The 16,303-nt window shown below is 37.8% G+C and overlaps 1 long non-coding RNA gene across 1 annotated transcript in view; it reads left to right on the top strand.

Moving 5' to 3' along the window:
• The window catches only part of LOC132519424 (uncharacterized), a 48,505-nt gene that overhangs the window by 13,908 nt on the left and 18,294 nt on the right, over positions 1–16,303 (top strand). The window lies entirely within an intron of this gene.

The raw sequence follows: 16,303 nt of genomic DNA, 5'->3' as shown, positions 1-16,303 counted from the left end.
TTTGGTTGTTTTGTTCTTTGTTTACCTGACTTCAATTCCAAGACACAAACTCATGTGCAAAAACTCACTCCAGACAATTCTCTAAAGCTACTCATCCCTAATATATCTGACACCTCAGTGAGGGTGCCTTCTCTCATCCCATCCCATTCTAACAAAAAGGAGGTGATTTTTATTGATTGATTACAGTTGATTGATCATCATTGTTTACATTTATTATCTCACTTGATCCTTAAGTGATCAAACAAGACTGCTTTATTGTCCCAAGTTTACAAATCAAGATCTGAGGCTCAAGAAGGCTCAAGAGGCTCTGTCTGATGAGGACAATACAGCTAAGGATTTGTAAATATGGGAGCTCAACAAATTAATTTTTTTTCCTTCAGAGCTCCTGCCAATTTTCCAATATTAATCTCACATCTGAGAAGCTCTTAGCAGAGCTTTATGTGGTCAAGTAAAATCTACAATCAAGTTAGCCTAGTTTATAAATACTTTTTTTTAAAATTTTGTAGCCTAACAAAATAGGCATGAGTAAACAATTCATAGCAATGATTGTAATTAATATCACATCTACATCTACCACAGTCCTGATCCAACATTAAAAATAGATAACAATAATTTACTGATTGCATATCAAATCTCTTATAATTATAGTAAACTTAAATCTTCATCATTTTTCTTTTTCTTGACTTTACACTGTCTTTACCTTTCTGACCAATTTCTTTCCTGATTGTTGTGAAGCTATATGCTTTATACTGATTCTCTCTTAGCAAGTCTTTATCTACAAAGTCATGAATACAACACCGAAGTAAAGATGAAAATTTATTTTATTCTATTCACATATGTCAGAAATTGGTATAAATATAGAGCTGGATAAGGAATGGGGAATAACAAATGCTTCCAAAAAGAACTTGTACAAGAAGAAACAGCTTGAACATTTTGGATTAAAGCTGGTTGTTATGGACTTTATGTATGTGTCCCTACCCCAAATTCATATGTTGAAATCCTAACCCTGAGGTGATGGTATTAGGAGGTGGGGCCTTTGGGAGATGATTAGGTCATGAGAGTGGAGCCCCAATAAATGGGATTAGTGTCCTTAAAAAAGGGACCCAAGAGAAGTCTCTTGACACTTCTACCATGTGAGGACACAGTAAGAAGGCTGCCGTCTGTGAACCAGAAAGTGGGCCCTCACTGGACTGAATGGGCCAGTGCCTTGATCTTGGACTTCCCAGTCTTCAGAACTGTGAAAAACAAATGTTGTTAAAGCCACCCAGTCTGTATTATTCTTGTTATAGCAGCCCAAACAGACTAATACATGGGTTATGTACTGGAAAGTTGAAAGGGAAAAATAAATAAGTGACAAATAAGAACCATTCTTACTGAATGCTGAATCTAATGTGTATTTGAACACTTGTGATAATTGAGAACTTCTTGAAACAATGTTCTTTATAGAGGTCAGACAATTTTGGAACTATTTTATTAATTGAGTTAAACCTGACTCTGAAAAATGTCTCTTCTTAATTCTATCTTTGGAAGTCACAGAATATAACTGCTAAGCCCCTTCCACATAGTAATTCATATATAATAATGATAAATCATCCAAATATATGATCTATTTTCAGAATCAGCATATTAGAACATCATTTCCATTCATGAATCCCCAGTCACTGTAGAAAAACAGACAACTAGCTGTTTCTTTATTTCACCCTACATATTAGTTGGATTCATTTCTTGATACATTTCTCCCCAGACCTTATACTGAAATCACATGGAACAACGAAAACACCCATTGTACACTTTCTGTCCTCTTCCACTTTTATGCCATAAATATTAGTGTCCTCAGCCTGTAGTGCCCTTCTCAGCATTCTTGGATATCAAAAGTCTATTCATTTTTAAAAGCTCATTTAAAATATCATCTAATAGGTGATAAAACATAAAAGTATGGACTTTGGAGTCATACAGGATTTAAGTTTGCCACTTACTAGCCCTGAAATGTAGAGCAAATTATGTATATTCTCTAAGAGAATAAGCTCCTGGCTTAGGTTTATGCTCTCTATTTTTCTCTACATAAACTCTCACTTTAGGTGATCTCACACTAGCCCATGCCTTTAAATAGCAATTGTAAGTTGAAAACCCGAATTTGTATGTGCAAGAAAACATTTTGAGCTTCAAATATATATGCCCAACTCTCTACTGTATATCTTCAGTTTTATATCCCAAACAACACACCCAAATAGGACAATTAATATCTTCTGTACTGTATTTTTTTTAAAAAAAGCAAAACAAACACAAAATTGCTATGTTCACAGTTTTTCTTATCAGTAAATGAAATTCTCATGAATCTAGTTGCTTCTGCATAAAATTTATAATTTATCCTTTTTTTCATCCTCCCATATCCAATCTAACACCAGTCCTGTTTCTGGAAACTACTGAGTCCCATATCCATGTCTGATACCCCTATCCTAGTACAAGTTCACATCTCCTTTTTTGGACACCTTAATAGCATCTTAACTTGTTTCCCTGCTTCTACTCTTGCCCTCTGTTGTCCATTTTCCAGAGAACGATAGACAAATAAATTTTAAAATAATTACATAACCATTCTGCTTCAAAACTTTCAATGCCACCCTGTTATTCTTGGAATGAAATATGAGTTCTTTGCTGTCATATACAAAGTTGTACAGGAACTGGCTCAACACACCGTCTGTCTCAACTCTCCCCCACCACACTCTCCTTGTTCACTCACTTGTCAGCTTTGTTGCTTCTCTCCCTTTTCTAGGTCTTTGCTCTTGCTTTCCCATGTAGAATGCTCTTCTGCAGAATTTTCCCATAGCTGACTTATTTTCAACCTTCAGTGTTTGACACAGTTAACAGATTTCTCTTTTTTAAATTTTTTATGATCTGTTTGTACCTCTAAAATAATAGTAGAGTGAGAATAGAGGTCTTGTATATTCTGTTCACAGACATATCTCAAGTGCCCAGTATAATGCCTGCCAAACAGTAGATCCCAATATCTAATATCCCAGATCTCAAATAAGCATTTGTATTTGAATGAATGTGTGTTTCAGTTTTGTCCCTGCCAATAAGGATAATGACAGTCTCTTCCTCAAGATGCCTTGTAAGTTAAATGAGATAATGTTGTATATTGAACTATTTTAGGATTAATATTATCTATTTCACTCCTGAGTGTTTGACAGTTTCTGCAACAATGTGAGTGCTTGATATAATCTGGACACATTTTTCAAAATTTATAAAAAAATTGTGCTTTGTTTCTAAAATTATACCACATGTCTGAACCTAAAAATTTTTAAATCCTAGTCTCTGCATAATTTTTATCATATTTAAAAGACTTCTAATTTTAGCCATATTTCTAAATGGCGTCATTTTTGTTGGCTTTAATTTCAAAACCCAAAGCTTGCAATAAGCAGAGAAGGAACTCAATTAAGCATAGCCCCTAGTGCAAATATTTAATTCTATTCTCATCTCTCTATCATTAATAGGGCAATCACGCAGAAATGGGGGGGGGGAATTGATCATCAACATATGGAATAATAATTGTGAAATGATGAAGAAAAGATATCACAAAATATTAGAGTTTTTGAGTCAGTGTTTGTATCCACTAGTTACAGCTCATTTTTAAAAATGTCTTCTCTCTGCTAGGATCAACTGTTCTTAGAAACAGACTAGACAAGAGGCACACAGTTCTCTTATTTGTAAAAATAAAATAAATAAAATAAATTAATAGATTATAAAATTAGGGGCCCTGAAATAATGAATAAGTAAAATTGAAAAGCACTAGGCAATTTAATGCATGGTATTAATTGTTCATTCTTTATAATTATTCATAGAATTAAAATCATTAAGTAGTGATAGTAAGCTTTAGCTTTTATGTAGTATTCTTATGCTTTTTTCCAGTACAAGTTAATTATATCAAAAGGATAACCTCATTTGATACAGAAAGGAAGATAAAGCACTTACTACTTAAACATTTTAAACAGAAAGAACAGTAAGGCTTACCCAAGGAGAGGAAAATAAACATCTATTATGTGTAGGTTGCTCTGTATCATATTTTTCCTATTTAATCTTCTTTATAAAAATAATAGGTAAATCAGATTTCGTCCCACTCCATACATGGGCGACTCAAAGTTTATCAAAGACATTTAAAGTTACACATCTTGTTAGGAGGCAAGGCTGGAGTCAGTTTATATGGAATGTCTGAAGTACTGAGCAGGGAACCATGTGGAGCTGGTGGATTAAGCGTTTTCTATACATAATCTCTTAAAATTCTCCCTGGTGCCCTGCATCTTGTAGAATTATTATTATTATCATTATTAGTATTGTTATTATTATTACTTCACAGAAAAGGAAGATTAAGGTTCAGAGAGGCCAGGCTGTTTGTCTGGCATCACGCAGTTAACAAAACAGATAAGTTGTCATCAGACTATGATCCCAATATGGGCTCCCAACCTCATGTTCTTGGTAGCTCAGGTTGTGGGAGTTATAGTAAGAGCAAAGGCTTCAAACAGGATGGTCCAAGTTCAAATCCTTTCCCATGACTTGTCAGCTGTGTAGTTTCCTGCTAGCCCCTTAACCTCTCTGAGCTTATTTTCCTACCTGCAAAAATGAAGAAAATAAGCAATCTTCTTCCTGAGGGTGGTTGACAGGATGAATGAGATAATTTGTATAAAGCTTAGCCTAGTGCCTGTCTCCTACAAATGTTCAGTACCTGTGAGTAACTATTACACCACAAGTCAAGGTCTTTTCTTCATCATTTCCAGGGTCACAGAATAAGGACATGAACTTAATAAAACACCTTCTGACTTCAAGCTTAACACCTTCTCACTTTCACCAACCATGAAATAGTAGTATCTATTAGTTGGTATCATTCAGTCCTACTTTTCTTCTCTGTCGTAGAACTGTTCTTGCGACAAAAGGAACATTGCAAGAAGCAGTAGAAGTAGTTCCCAAAATGCTTACTAAAGACACAGGAATAGTCTTAGAGCCCCTGGAAATACCCCAAGAGACACAGACGTGAGCAAAGCTGAGGAACCGAGTCAGCACATGGGGAAGATGGAGCTTGCCCAGAATTAGAACAATCAAGTGCGGAGTGTTCTGGAGAAGTTTGCCACCACATGAGAAAGAGGAGAGGTTGTGACAGTTTCTCACTAACAGCCTCGTGTTATTTTGAACCTTTGCTCCAGCTGGTCTGTGGGGAGAAGATGAAGAAAGCAAAGACTTTATTCACCTGGCTGCCTTTCTCATCATCTTCAGAGGCTCCTCTCTCTGAAATGAGTCTTTCTGGCACTGACCTAAACTGAAAGCTGATGGGGCCAGCATCTCCCCTGCCCACAGGGACACAGGAGACACTCAGCAGTCTGGGGAGGGGAAGGAGAGTGACAGGAGGAGCCCAGGACGCTCCACTTCCTGTCTGTGTCTCAGTCATCATACTGGTTCAAACCACCATGACCTCATGCCTGCACTACAGCAGCCTCCCACTTGGCCTCCTAGCTACCAGATTTGTAGTCGCCATTGCAACTGATCACCTTTACAAAGCACAGATCAGATGAGGCCACTGCCTTAACCTCCTCTGTTTAAAGGCCTTCCCTGGAAGAGTCCCATGAATTGTAGGATGAACACCTAAACATGGCCAATATGACCCAGAATGACTGACCAAATCTTCTTGCCTCATTTGGGCGCTCCTTCTATATTCTCCAGATCTGGTGCTATTCATTCTGTTATTGAAAATTTTCCACTCCCTCCTGGAACAGGGCTTTCATGTATATGCCATTTCCTTTGAGAAACACACCACCCTTGCTTTTCCTGCTGACTCCTCTTCATGCTCCCTTCTCAAAGAATAATATGCCACCACTTCAGGCAGCATCTCCCTGGATAGCTGCATTGGACTGGGAAGGGTCCTCTTATGTGCTGTCCCATGCACTGTGCCTTCCTCTAAAAGAATTTCGGATGATGGTGTACCAATCAGAGTCTAAGTATAAAAGCAAAGATCCAAAGAAACAGCCAGAAATGTCTTCAGGTTTCAAAGGGGAAAATATAATGAAGGTAATTAGTTCCATGATTAATGGAGGAATGTAGAAAGAAAACAGCAGAAAGTGAGGCAATACAGATATTATCACCAGCAAGGAACTACTAAGAACACTAGATGGGAGAGACAAGAAGAAGAGGTGCTTTTACTTCACAGAGGAGATGCAGCCACTGCCTGAGGTAGAGAAGGAAGATAAATGCCCCATTCCTCCCTTCTCCTAGCCTTCTAAACTCAAGATAATTGGCTCCTATCAGTCAAACTGAACAGAAGCCTACAGGGCCAGACACCCCCTAACATACAGCAGACCAGGAGAGGGACAAAGCCTGGATGTGAGGGGACCAAGTCCCTTTACCAGCAGAGGTTGTTATAATGTTTATTTTAGTAATTGTTTTATTTAATATCACTCTCTTCAACTATGGAGCTTGCCATGGACTATGCCTATTGGTGTTCACCATGGTATTCACATTTGTACAAAGCAGTCATTGAGTGAACAGTTTGAATGTATCAGTCTGTTCATTCACTAGTTGTTGAGGAACTGCTACATGCCAGCCACAGTAAAGGAAGCAGAGCTAGTCCCTGCTTTCATGGGCCTTATAGGTTAGAGGAGAGGGAAAGATAACAGACAAATAATTACATCACATTAGTAGGTCAAATGGTAAAATGTACCAGGGAGAAAAGTATGAAAGAAAAAAGGCAAAGGACATTCTAGATGTAGGTAGGGTATGGGAATCCCTGGGTAGGGAGGGAATTCCAGGCAGAAGTGGGAGAAGCCTGGAGGGTAAGGAGGCAAGATGGCTGCAATAGAGCAAATGAGGGGGGCATTGATGAGTGCAGGGACAGTGGATTTGGGAGAGGAGGTGGAGGCAGATTGCTTAGGGTCTTGCAACCACTTTTACTTTGAATGAGAAGGGGAGGCACTGAATGCATGAATATTGCCAATAAATGAATAAACACTAATTGGTGCCCAATTCTAAGGGAATCCTGAATGTTTTAGGATATGTCAACCCAGCCCAGCTCACCTCATCCATTAACTCTTGAATTTGTTGATTTCTTTCCAGATTATGCATTTAATCTCCAAAACATTTAGAAATATCTGCTGAGAGCACTAAAGAGAAATAGTGTCTCCTGATAATCTAGAGGCAGAAGAGTCAAGAGAAAGGAGAGGATATTAAAAACTTGTATTATGTACGAGACAGTTTTCTATCCACTGATTTTTAAACTTTGCTACATCACTGCAAGTTATCCTCAGTTTTCAGGTCAGAATGTTGAGGTCCAGCAATTTTACATGACCTGTCTGTTGGAACCCAGAATTACTGGTTAATGATCATTAGGTGCTATACACTATGCTTGATACAGCCATATCTTACTGAATTTTGGCAACACCCTTTGGGACAGGTGGATGAGGCACCCAGGGAGAGAAGTTAAAGACAGAAATTTATTAAGGAATAGAAAATCAATGAACTTTGGGAAGGGGGAAAAAAGAAAATAGCATAACTGTATTAACAGTGTGTCAAGATAATCCATCCACTTAACCAAAAATTAATAATACTTGTTTTGAACAAAGTATTTGGAACTCCTGTACGTACCCACAAATAGTATATGCTAGTATCCTTGTAGTCATTATTTAATGCTGACTGTACACCATGCATTTATATGGTAAATTGTTAATTCAAAGATGCTTCAAAGTTAAGAATCATTATATTCATTTTATATATGAAGGAATGCAGATGAAGGGAGGTTAAGTATATTTTTTAAGCTCACAGGGCTAGGAAAGAAATACTGGAATTTTGATCTGGTGTCCAGAAGTACTCTTGAACCTTGCCCAAATCAGACCAAATGGGCAGTAGGAGGTGCAGGAGATCAGAAGAGGTGGATATTATGATTAGACAATGGGAATTTTTTTTCCAAGGAGCAGGGCTTTAACTGGGCTTGGCCATCAAATTCTCAGTGAATTAATTGTTACTAGGATATTGACACCCTCTTCTTCATCATGCATCGTCCTACCTTTTTCTCAGTGAAGGAGAAACGTGACTTTCTCACATTTTCATGTTTGATGACTTAATTATTGCCAATTTTCCATATCTGTGATAAGGCACAAATTCTCTAGAAAGAGTGATCATGTATTTACTATTCTTGTCAAGGGCTTTCCTGTTCCCTGGCATTCTTTCCCCTGTGGTATAGTGTCCTTAGACTGGACTTCAGTCTTCTTGTGTATTAAAAAGAAATGGCAGTATCCACAGAAGTGTTATGAGGATCACACATGACAAAATATTTAAGAGAGTTTATTTAATACTAGGCATAGGTCTAAGCACTTTATACTTTTTAGTTCATTTGATTTACAGAACGCTTTGCAGCTAAGACAAAGCAAAGTTAAATAAATTCTCTAGAGACAAATAGCTAGCAAAGCCAGAGTTGATATTCAAAGTCAGGAGTTTGACTCTGATGTCCTTGCTCTTCAGTTCTTGGCAATGTTGCCTCTTTGTAAATAAAAACAACACATGTAAAGGGTCCTCACACTGGAGCCACTTCATGAGATGTAACAATTGTGGCAACTGTGCTTCTCTCTGTGGATGAACATCTTAGACTTACCTAAAGACTTTTTGAAAATCTCTATAGTTTTAGGCATGTTTGCCATTTGATCTTGGACATTCTAAGTCACTTGCCCTTTCTGAGCATCATTATTATTTTTACTTTAATTTAATTTCATTTAATTTTTTTGCCATTCAGTGTGTCATGACATGGGAGATCTTAGTTGCCTGACCAGGGATCGAATCTGTACCTCCTGCAGTGGGAGCACAGAGTCTTAACCACTGGACTGCCAGGGAAGTCCCTGAACAAGATTATTTTTAATTTAACTTAATTATTCTTATCTGTAAAATTGAATTAATAATACTGATAACACGGTAATTGTTTATAATCAAATAGGATATTTTTGACTCAAAATACTTTGGGAAATATTTTGTTAATATTTAATAAATAATATTTATTTATTAATAATAAATGTTATTAATTAAATAATAAATGTTTATGTATAATAAACATCAATTACTTCTTCTTAGAACTTATAATTCCTAATTGTTCCTAATTGTTCTCCCCATCACCATAAAGCCAAGATCAAGTCATGCAAATCCTTCCTCCAAAGGTTTTCAGGTTTTTTTCAAATAAATCACTGCAGCATTCCCTACCTTCCATTCACACCTCTCCATGACCTGATTTCAAACTGCTTTTCAACTTCATGTTTAACGTTTTTGCTCATCCACTGGGTTCTAGCCTAACATGACTTTCAATATATTATTTGCTTGTTCCCTCTTCCTTATCTTTGATCACACTTTTCCCTCAAACTGGATGGCATTTCCTTTGTTTTTCATTTGTCCAAGTTCAATACGGTGTTACAACTGAATGCATGAGTTCTATGGTCTGTCTAGGTTCAAATTTCTGCTCAGCTTCTCACTAGCTGTGTAATCATGTATATGTTACTAATATCTTAGCTTCAGTCTTGTGGTCTAATGTTTGTGTCCCTCCAAAATTCATATGTTAAAATCCCAATGCTCTTTGTGGTGGTGTAGTGGGGCCTGTGGGATGTGAGTAGATCATGAGGGTGGAGCCCTCATAAATAGGATTAGTGCCCTTACAAAAGGGGCCCTGTAGGGATCCCTTGTCCCTTCCATGATGTGAAGATACAGCCAGAGGTCTGTGACCCAGGATGGGGCTCTCACTTGACCATCCTGGCACCCTGATCTCAGACTTCCGCTCTCCAGAATTGTGAGAAATAAAATTTGTTGATTATAAGCCACCCAGTCTCTGGTATTTTATTACATCAGCCCAAATAAACTAAGTCAAGTGCCCTCACTTACAAAGTGAGTATCTATTCACTAGGTTTTTATGAAAGTTAAATAACATTATCTATAGAACAGACTTAGACTATTGTTTTACACACAGCAGACACTAAATAATTATTTATGACAACAATAATAATTATAAATAATCATTTTTTGAGAGCCAACTCTTGCTCAATGATAGCCATTCTAGCATGATTGCTCCCTTTCATAACAACTCATAGAACTTTCTGGATGACTTTTTTTTTTTTTTGGCACTGATGATCCCTTACCTGGGATTGCAGATACATTCATAGTCGGTAAATTATTCAGTCAACCAGTCTGCAATTGTCATTTAGGGGCCACCTACTATGTAGTTGATACTTTGGACAATGAGGATACAATAGAGATTAAGATGAACAAAATCCCAGCCTATTACTTAAAACGTGCACTATGGGACAACCTCAAAAAGAAGGGACCATAGCTGACTTCTAAATAATGAGAAGCAGTTGGTTAGCTATATAGAGATCTGTGAGAAGATCAGACAATGTAGAGAGGCAGCAAGTGCAAATGTTCTGAGTCAAAGACTAACTTGGAATGTTTTAGAAATAAAAAAAAAATGTCTAGTGTGGTGGCATGGGGTGAAGAGAAGGGTGGATATTAGTGAGAAGTGTGCTAGGAGGGACAGAAAGGGACAAGATCATACATAGCAGTCCGTGTCATGCTGATGATTTTAGATTTTACTTCAACAGGAAGCCATTAAAGAGCTTTGTGTGGGAGAGAAAAATGGTTAGATTTACAGTGAGATAAAGTCACCCTGGATAGTGGTTATGGAATGGCTTAGAGAATCTGGGAGTCTATCACAGTGCTTCAGATGCGGATTGACTATGGCTTGTCCTAGGTTTAACTACTATATTTGACAAATACATGATTTGCCATTTCTTCTACTAAATTGTAATGCAATGTTTGTTACTTTTTTATTTGCCCCTGAGACAACAAGCTCTCACACTTCCACATAGTAGCTATGACTTCTTTCTTATAATGAAGTAATACAGGATGAGGAAGTTAAAGCTGGAAAATACAGGTGAAAACAAGCAAGACAACTGCTCTATATTAAGATCAAAATATTCAAGAGACAGAAGGAAAAACAAGCCACTCAGTAACTCTTAACTGCTTCTATTTTTATCACTGCAAAAAAAAATTATGCACATCAAACATAAAATGCGCTTGTCAGCAAATCTATCACATTTTCAACTTTTTACAGAGCAGCTGATGTACAAAGCAGTTGGTCGTGTGCCACAAAGACTTTTAAATGACTGACTTTTGGCAAAGCCTAGGAAAATAATCACATGAACCCTGCTGTCTTCCAAAGATCAAGTCTGCTTCATGCCAGCTTGGAGAGAAAATTAAATATATAGCCAGAGATTGATATTCTCTAGGAAGTCTAAATTTAGGTAGAAAATATCGTGGGGTGAAGATATAGAAATCCACATTTCAACTCATTATATTTTCTCCCTAAGTGTTCCTCCTTTTGTGTTCCTTGCTGTGTGGTGGTTAAAAACAGCTTGGGAGTCAGTGACCTGAATGCCACTTACTACCTACTTGATCTTGGCCAAGTTAATTGGCTTCTCTGAGCCCCAGGTTCACAATGTATATGTAAAGTTGATAATTGATTGTAATGATAATAGCTAACATTTGTTTAGTGTGTACTCTGTTCCAAATGCCATTCTGATACTTTTTCATGTATTAACTCTTTTATAGGTATAACAATATAATGAGGCAGTACTAAATGTATGTCCCATTTCAAAAATGAGAAAATCTTGGTACTGAGGCAGGGGGAGAGGGAGGCTCACTTCACTTATGCAAGGCATCACACCCAGTAAGTGGCAGGGTCTAGACTCAAAGCCATGATTTATGGCTTAAGATCCTGAGATATTCTCTACTAACGACTGCCTTTATCTACTATGCTGTACTGCTATAGAAAGATGCAGACTACAAGGTTCTTGTAAAGATTTAATAAGATGGTACATGTAAGGTAATCAGACCTGTTTCTGGTATAGAATAAGCATTTAATAGCTATTAGTTTTTAATACATGAAAAACAAGAATAAATGACATCTATGTAGGCAGACAAATCAAAACCTTCATATATATTTTTTAACATATAGATATTGAATACCTAATATATGTCAGACATTGTTTTGGGTGCTTTACTATATCAGGAAACAAAAGACATAAAGATGCCAGCTGTTGCATGGCTAAAATTCTAGTGAAGGAGGAAGGATCCCACAGTAAATAATAATTATAATAAATAAATTATATTGCATGTTAGGATGCAATAAGAGCTACAGAAAAAACAAATAGAAGAAGAATGGATATAGACAATCTTGAATGCCAGGGTGGTGGTTTGTGAGTGTTAGTTTGAAATTATATAGAGAGTAATTGAGGTAGGCTTCATTGCCTGGGTCTGATTTGAGCAGAGGTTCATGAAGATAAGAAAATTTGGGATTTAGGTATCTATAGGAAGAGTGTTCCAAGCAGAAGGATTAGCCAGGACTAAGGATCTAAGCATGGGTGTTAGAAGAAAGGAAGCTGAGGTATGTGAAGTGAAGGGATCCAGAGTAGTAGCTGGTAAATAGGTTATGCCATTGGGAGCCAGTCATGTAGAGTTTAAGCACTTTGGCTGTTATTTTTAGTAAAATTGAATGCAAGCAGAACCACCCTAATGTGCCCTCCAGGGTACAAAAGTCTTCTGGTGTTCATAGTTTCCTGTTTGTGAGGAAAATATTTCAACCTCTTAGACCTTCCTTGAGTTCCAAAGGACAGATTCAAGTAGTTACTAATTAGAGGAGAGAGGGAACACAGAAACAAAGGAAAGGCAGTCAAGAAACAATAGTGCAGGGGGAGCTTCAAGATGGCGGAAGAGTAAGACGTGGAGATCACCTTCCTCCCCACAAATACATCAGAAATACATCTACATGTGGAACAACTCATATAGAACACTTACTGAACGTTGGCAGAAGACCTCAGACCTCCCAAAAGGCAAGAAACTCCCCACGTACCTGAGTAGGGAAAACGAAAAGGAAAAAAACAGAGACAAAAGAATAAGGATGGGACCTGCACCGGTGTGAAGGAGCTGTGAAGGAGGAAAGGTTTCCACACACTAGGAAGCCCCTTTGCGGGCAGAAACAGTGGTTGTTGGTGGTGGGGGGGGTGGAGCTTTGGAGCCACGGAGGAGAGCGCAGCAACGGGACAAAAAAAAAAACAAAACAAAAAAACCCAAGAGATTGACAAGAATCTGTTTACTCCCACTCTTGCTCTCCACATATGGGACATTGTTCTGGGGCACTCTAATGATGTTTGTTGCTATGGCAGCCATCTTTCAATAATGAGGGAGAAGCCAAGAGAATGTCAAACATTTGAACCCAGTGCCCTAATGCCTTTGAGCTGTTGAACCAGGTTTTAAACTACTTACTTCCAGGCACTATTTAGAAGCCTGTGTTACTTAAGACCCTATTAAGTTAGCTGTCTGTTACTTGCCACTGATGGCATCTTAAATGATGAAGGCAGTTTATGATCTAGCCTCTATTTTTTACTTTGTCCCACTTTCACCATCGCCAACTATGGGAGTGTACCTTCTAGTCTTTTCAAATTGTCTGTAATCCCTGAAAATATTAAGTTCTCACACCTGGATTTTTATAAAGATAATATATGAAAAAAAAAAGATAAAATATGTTTCCTTCCCCTGACGTATATCTTGATCATTCTGATCATCTGTCACCTGTCACTCATTCTTTAAAATTTTAATCAAAGGGTAATTTTTTATTAATGTATTTATTTACCCACAAATCCATTAACTCATTCAACACATCTTTAGTAAACACTTACAATGGTTTAATCAATGTGATAGGTGTTCAGAATAGAGTGAAAGATATAAACACCACTGTTGTCCTCAGTAAGCTCACAGTCCGGTAGAGCACCCAGACTTCAAAGAAACAATCATGTCATGATTTATTCAAGTTGAATGGTGAAAATTATTGAAACAGAAAAATATAGCACGTAAGAGGACAAATCAGGGTTAACTTAATTTAAAAGGAATTGGAGAAGGGGGTCAAATAGAGTTTCTCTGAAAAAGGAACATTTATGTTCATATGTTAAGAGAGATGGGATTGCCACAAGCCAAGGAATGTGGGCAACCTCTCAAGACTGGAAAAGACACGGAAGTGGATTCTCATCTACAGCCTCCAGAAAGAACACAACCCCACCAATACATTGACTTTAGCTTCCTGAGACCCTTTTCAAACTCCTGACCTCCAGAACTGTAAGATGATACAGTTGTGCTGTTTTGAGCTTCTGAGTTTGTGGTAATTTGTTTACAGCAGCAATGGGAAACTAATACACATGTGTATCAGCTGAGTCCATCTCACAAGAGCAATAGTAAGGACTCCGGGAAGAGTAGGGGGGATGTTGCACTTATCTGCAGGGTCCAAGGAATCCTTCACAAGGTTTAAGGGAGGGATGACATAATTGGAGGTCTGATTAAAAGGTCCATGCTGTCTGGTGGATGGAAAATGGATTAGAAGAGCACATGCGTGGATTGCAGTAGACCTGTTACAAAGGTATTCGAGTGGTCCATGCCAGAAGTGATGGTGATAGGACCAAGGTGTGGCAATGGTGACAGAGAGAAGTGGTCACAGTGAGAGGTATTTAAGGGCTATGTTAAGTGAATTTAAAGAAAAGATGTGAATATGTGGTATAATGGAGAAAAAAGTAATATTTTTGACTCCAAGTTTTCTGCCTTGAACAAATAGGTGGATAGAATTACTGTTTGTAGAAAGAGAGAAATCTGCTTAGGACCAGATCTAACCTAGAGGCTTAGGGGAGATCATGAGGTAAACTCTATTAATTTTGATAAAGCTGGTAAATAGTTTAGGGGAAAATGTTCAAGGGTACCTTGTAAGTGGGTCTGGACTTTAAAAGAGCAATCAAGTCTGGGAACAAAAATTTGGCAAACAGATGGCACTTGAGACTGATGCTGAAAGCTTGGACTCTGTGCACTGGTGCTGAATTAAATCTTGGAGACAGAGTTTTGGGTGAAGTAGAAAAGAATAGCTTTATTGCTTTGTCAGGCAAAGGAGGACACAGTGGGCTCCTGCCATGAAAAACTGTGTCCCAACCCAGGAGGATTTGATGAGGAATTTTATAGCAATGGTTCAAGGGTGATATTGCTGCTAAAATTAGGGTGCGTGCAGGGCCTGCACTACTCTAATCTGGTCTCAGGTAATCTTCTTGATGAGCTTCTCTGGCCCCTTTAATCTCACCTCAGGTGCTTTCTTGGCTGCTCCTCCCTTGATTAGCAACTGTTCAAATCTGCCCTTTGGAACTCAGGGAAGGTCATGGAGGCTCGAGTCTGCTCCCTACAAACAAGAAACAAAGGACAGGAAGTTTTCTGTGCCCAGTAGCCTCACAAGGTTCTGCTCAGTTTCAAGACCATGGGAGTAGATGGTAACACCTATGAAAAGAATACAGAGTGAGAAGAATCCCAAGATTGAGAACATCAACATTTAAAAATTTTGTGGAACAGCGTAGGCACACTACATCCTACCTGTAAGAAATCCAGAATGCTGCTGTTTTTTTGTAAATAAAACTGTATTGACACACAATAACACTCTTTTTTTTTTTTTTACATCTTATGTATGGCTGCTTTTGGAAGCAGCAATGGAAGAACTCAGTAGTTACAACAGAGACCCTATAGCCCACAAAACCTAAAATGTTTATCTGAATTTTACAGAAAAATTGGCCAAGCAGTGACATAGATGAGATATAAAGAAAGAAAATTTGGAGATGTTCAATGATAACATAAAATCCCTTTGTAACTATTTTACTGATATCTACTTTGGAATTAATTGCTCCCCTGCCCCCATTTCCCTGTTCTCAAAGTGCTTTTCAGATACCACCAGTATTTGTCACTTTATTCTAATCAGCCTATTACTCATCTGTCTTTTCTAATAAACCATGAGCTTCCTGGGAGCAGAGACAGTATGATTTTTACATCTGAATCCACAGAGCCTAACACAGTGAACACATCACATTGTAGGTGCTTTGGCCACGTTTGCTTATTGAATGAATTCATACTGCAAGGTTAGTCATAATAAATCAATAAATCCTTACTTAGTCAAGGACTTTTTGGAAACATGCATTTCTTGACTGATAGCAAGAGGAAATTTATTGGAGTTCATGTCCTGTGTCGGTATAATAAGATAAAGTATTCAGCCACTACAAAAAATCTGCTTGATAATAATAAAGAAAGATTACACAGGCATTCTCCTGATTATGTGTGATTGCTTTCCTCTCCAAAGCCTGCCTCCTGATCAGTTGGTGAAGAAGTCAGGTTTTTGGGAAACTGTCCAATCCTGAAGGGAAGATTTGGGCATTTTTCCCAGGAAATATTTTCA

Source organism: Lagenorhynchus albirostris, chromosome 4, assembly GCF_949774975.1.
Source record: "Lagenorhynchus albirostris chromosome 4, mLagAlb1.1, whole genome shotgun sequence".
Classification (NCBI taxonomy): domain Eukaryota; kingdom Metazoa; phylum Chordata; class Mammalia; order Artiodactyla; family Delphinidae; genus Lagenorhynchus; species Lagenorhynchus albirostris.
The sequence above is the reverse complement of the archived record's forward strand: the minus strand, read 5'-3'. Positions and strand labels throughout refer to the sequence as shown.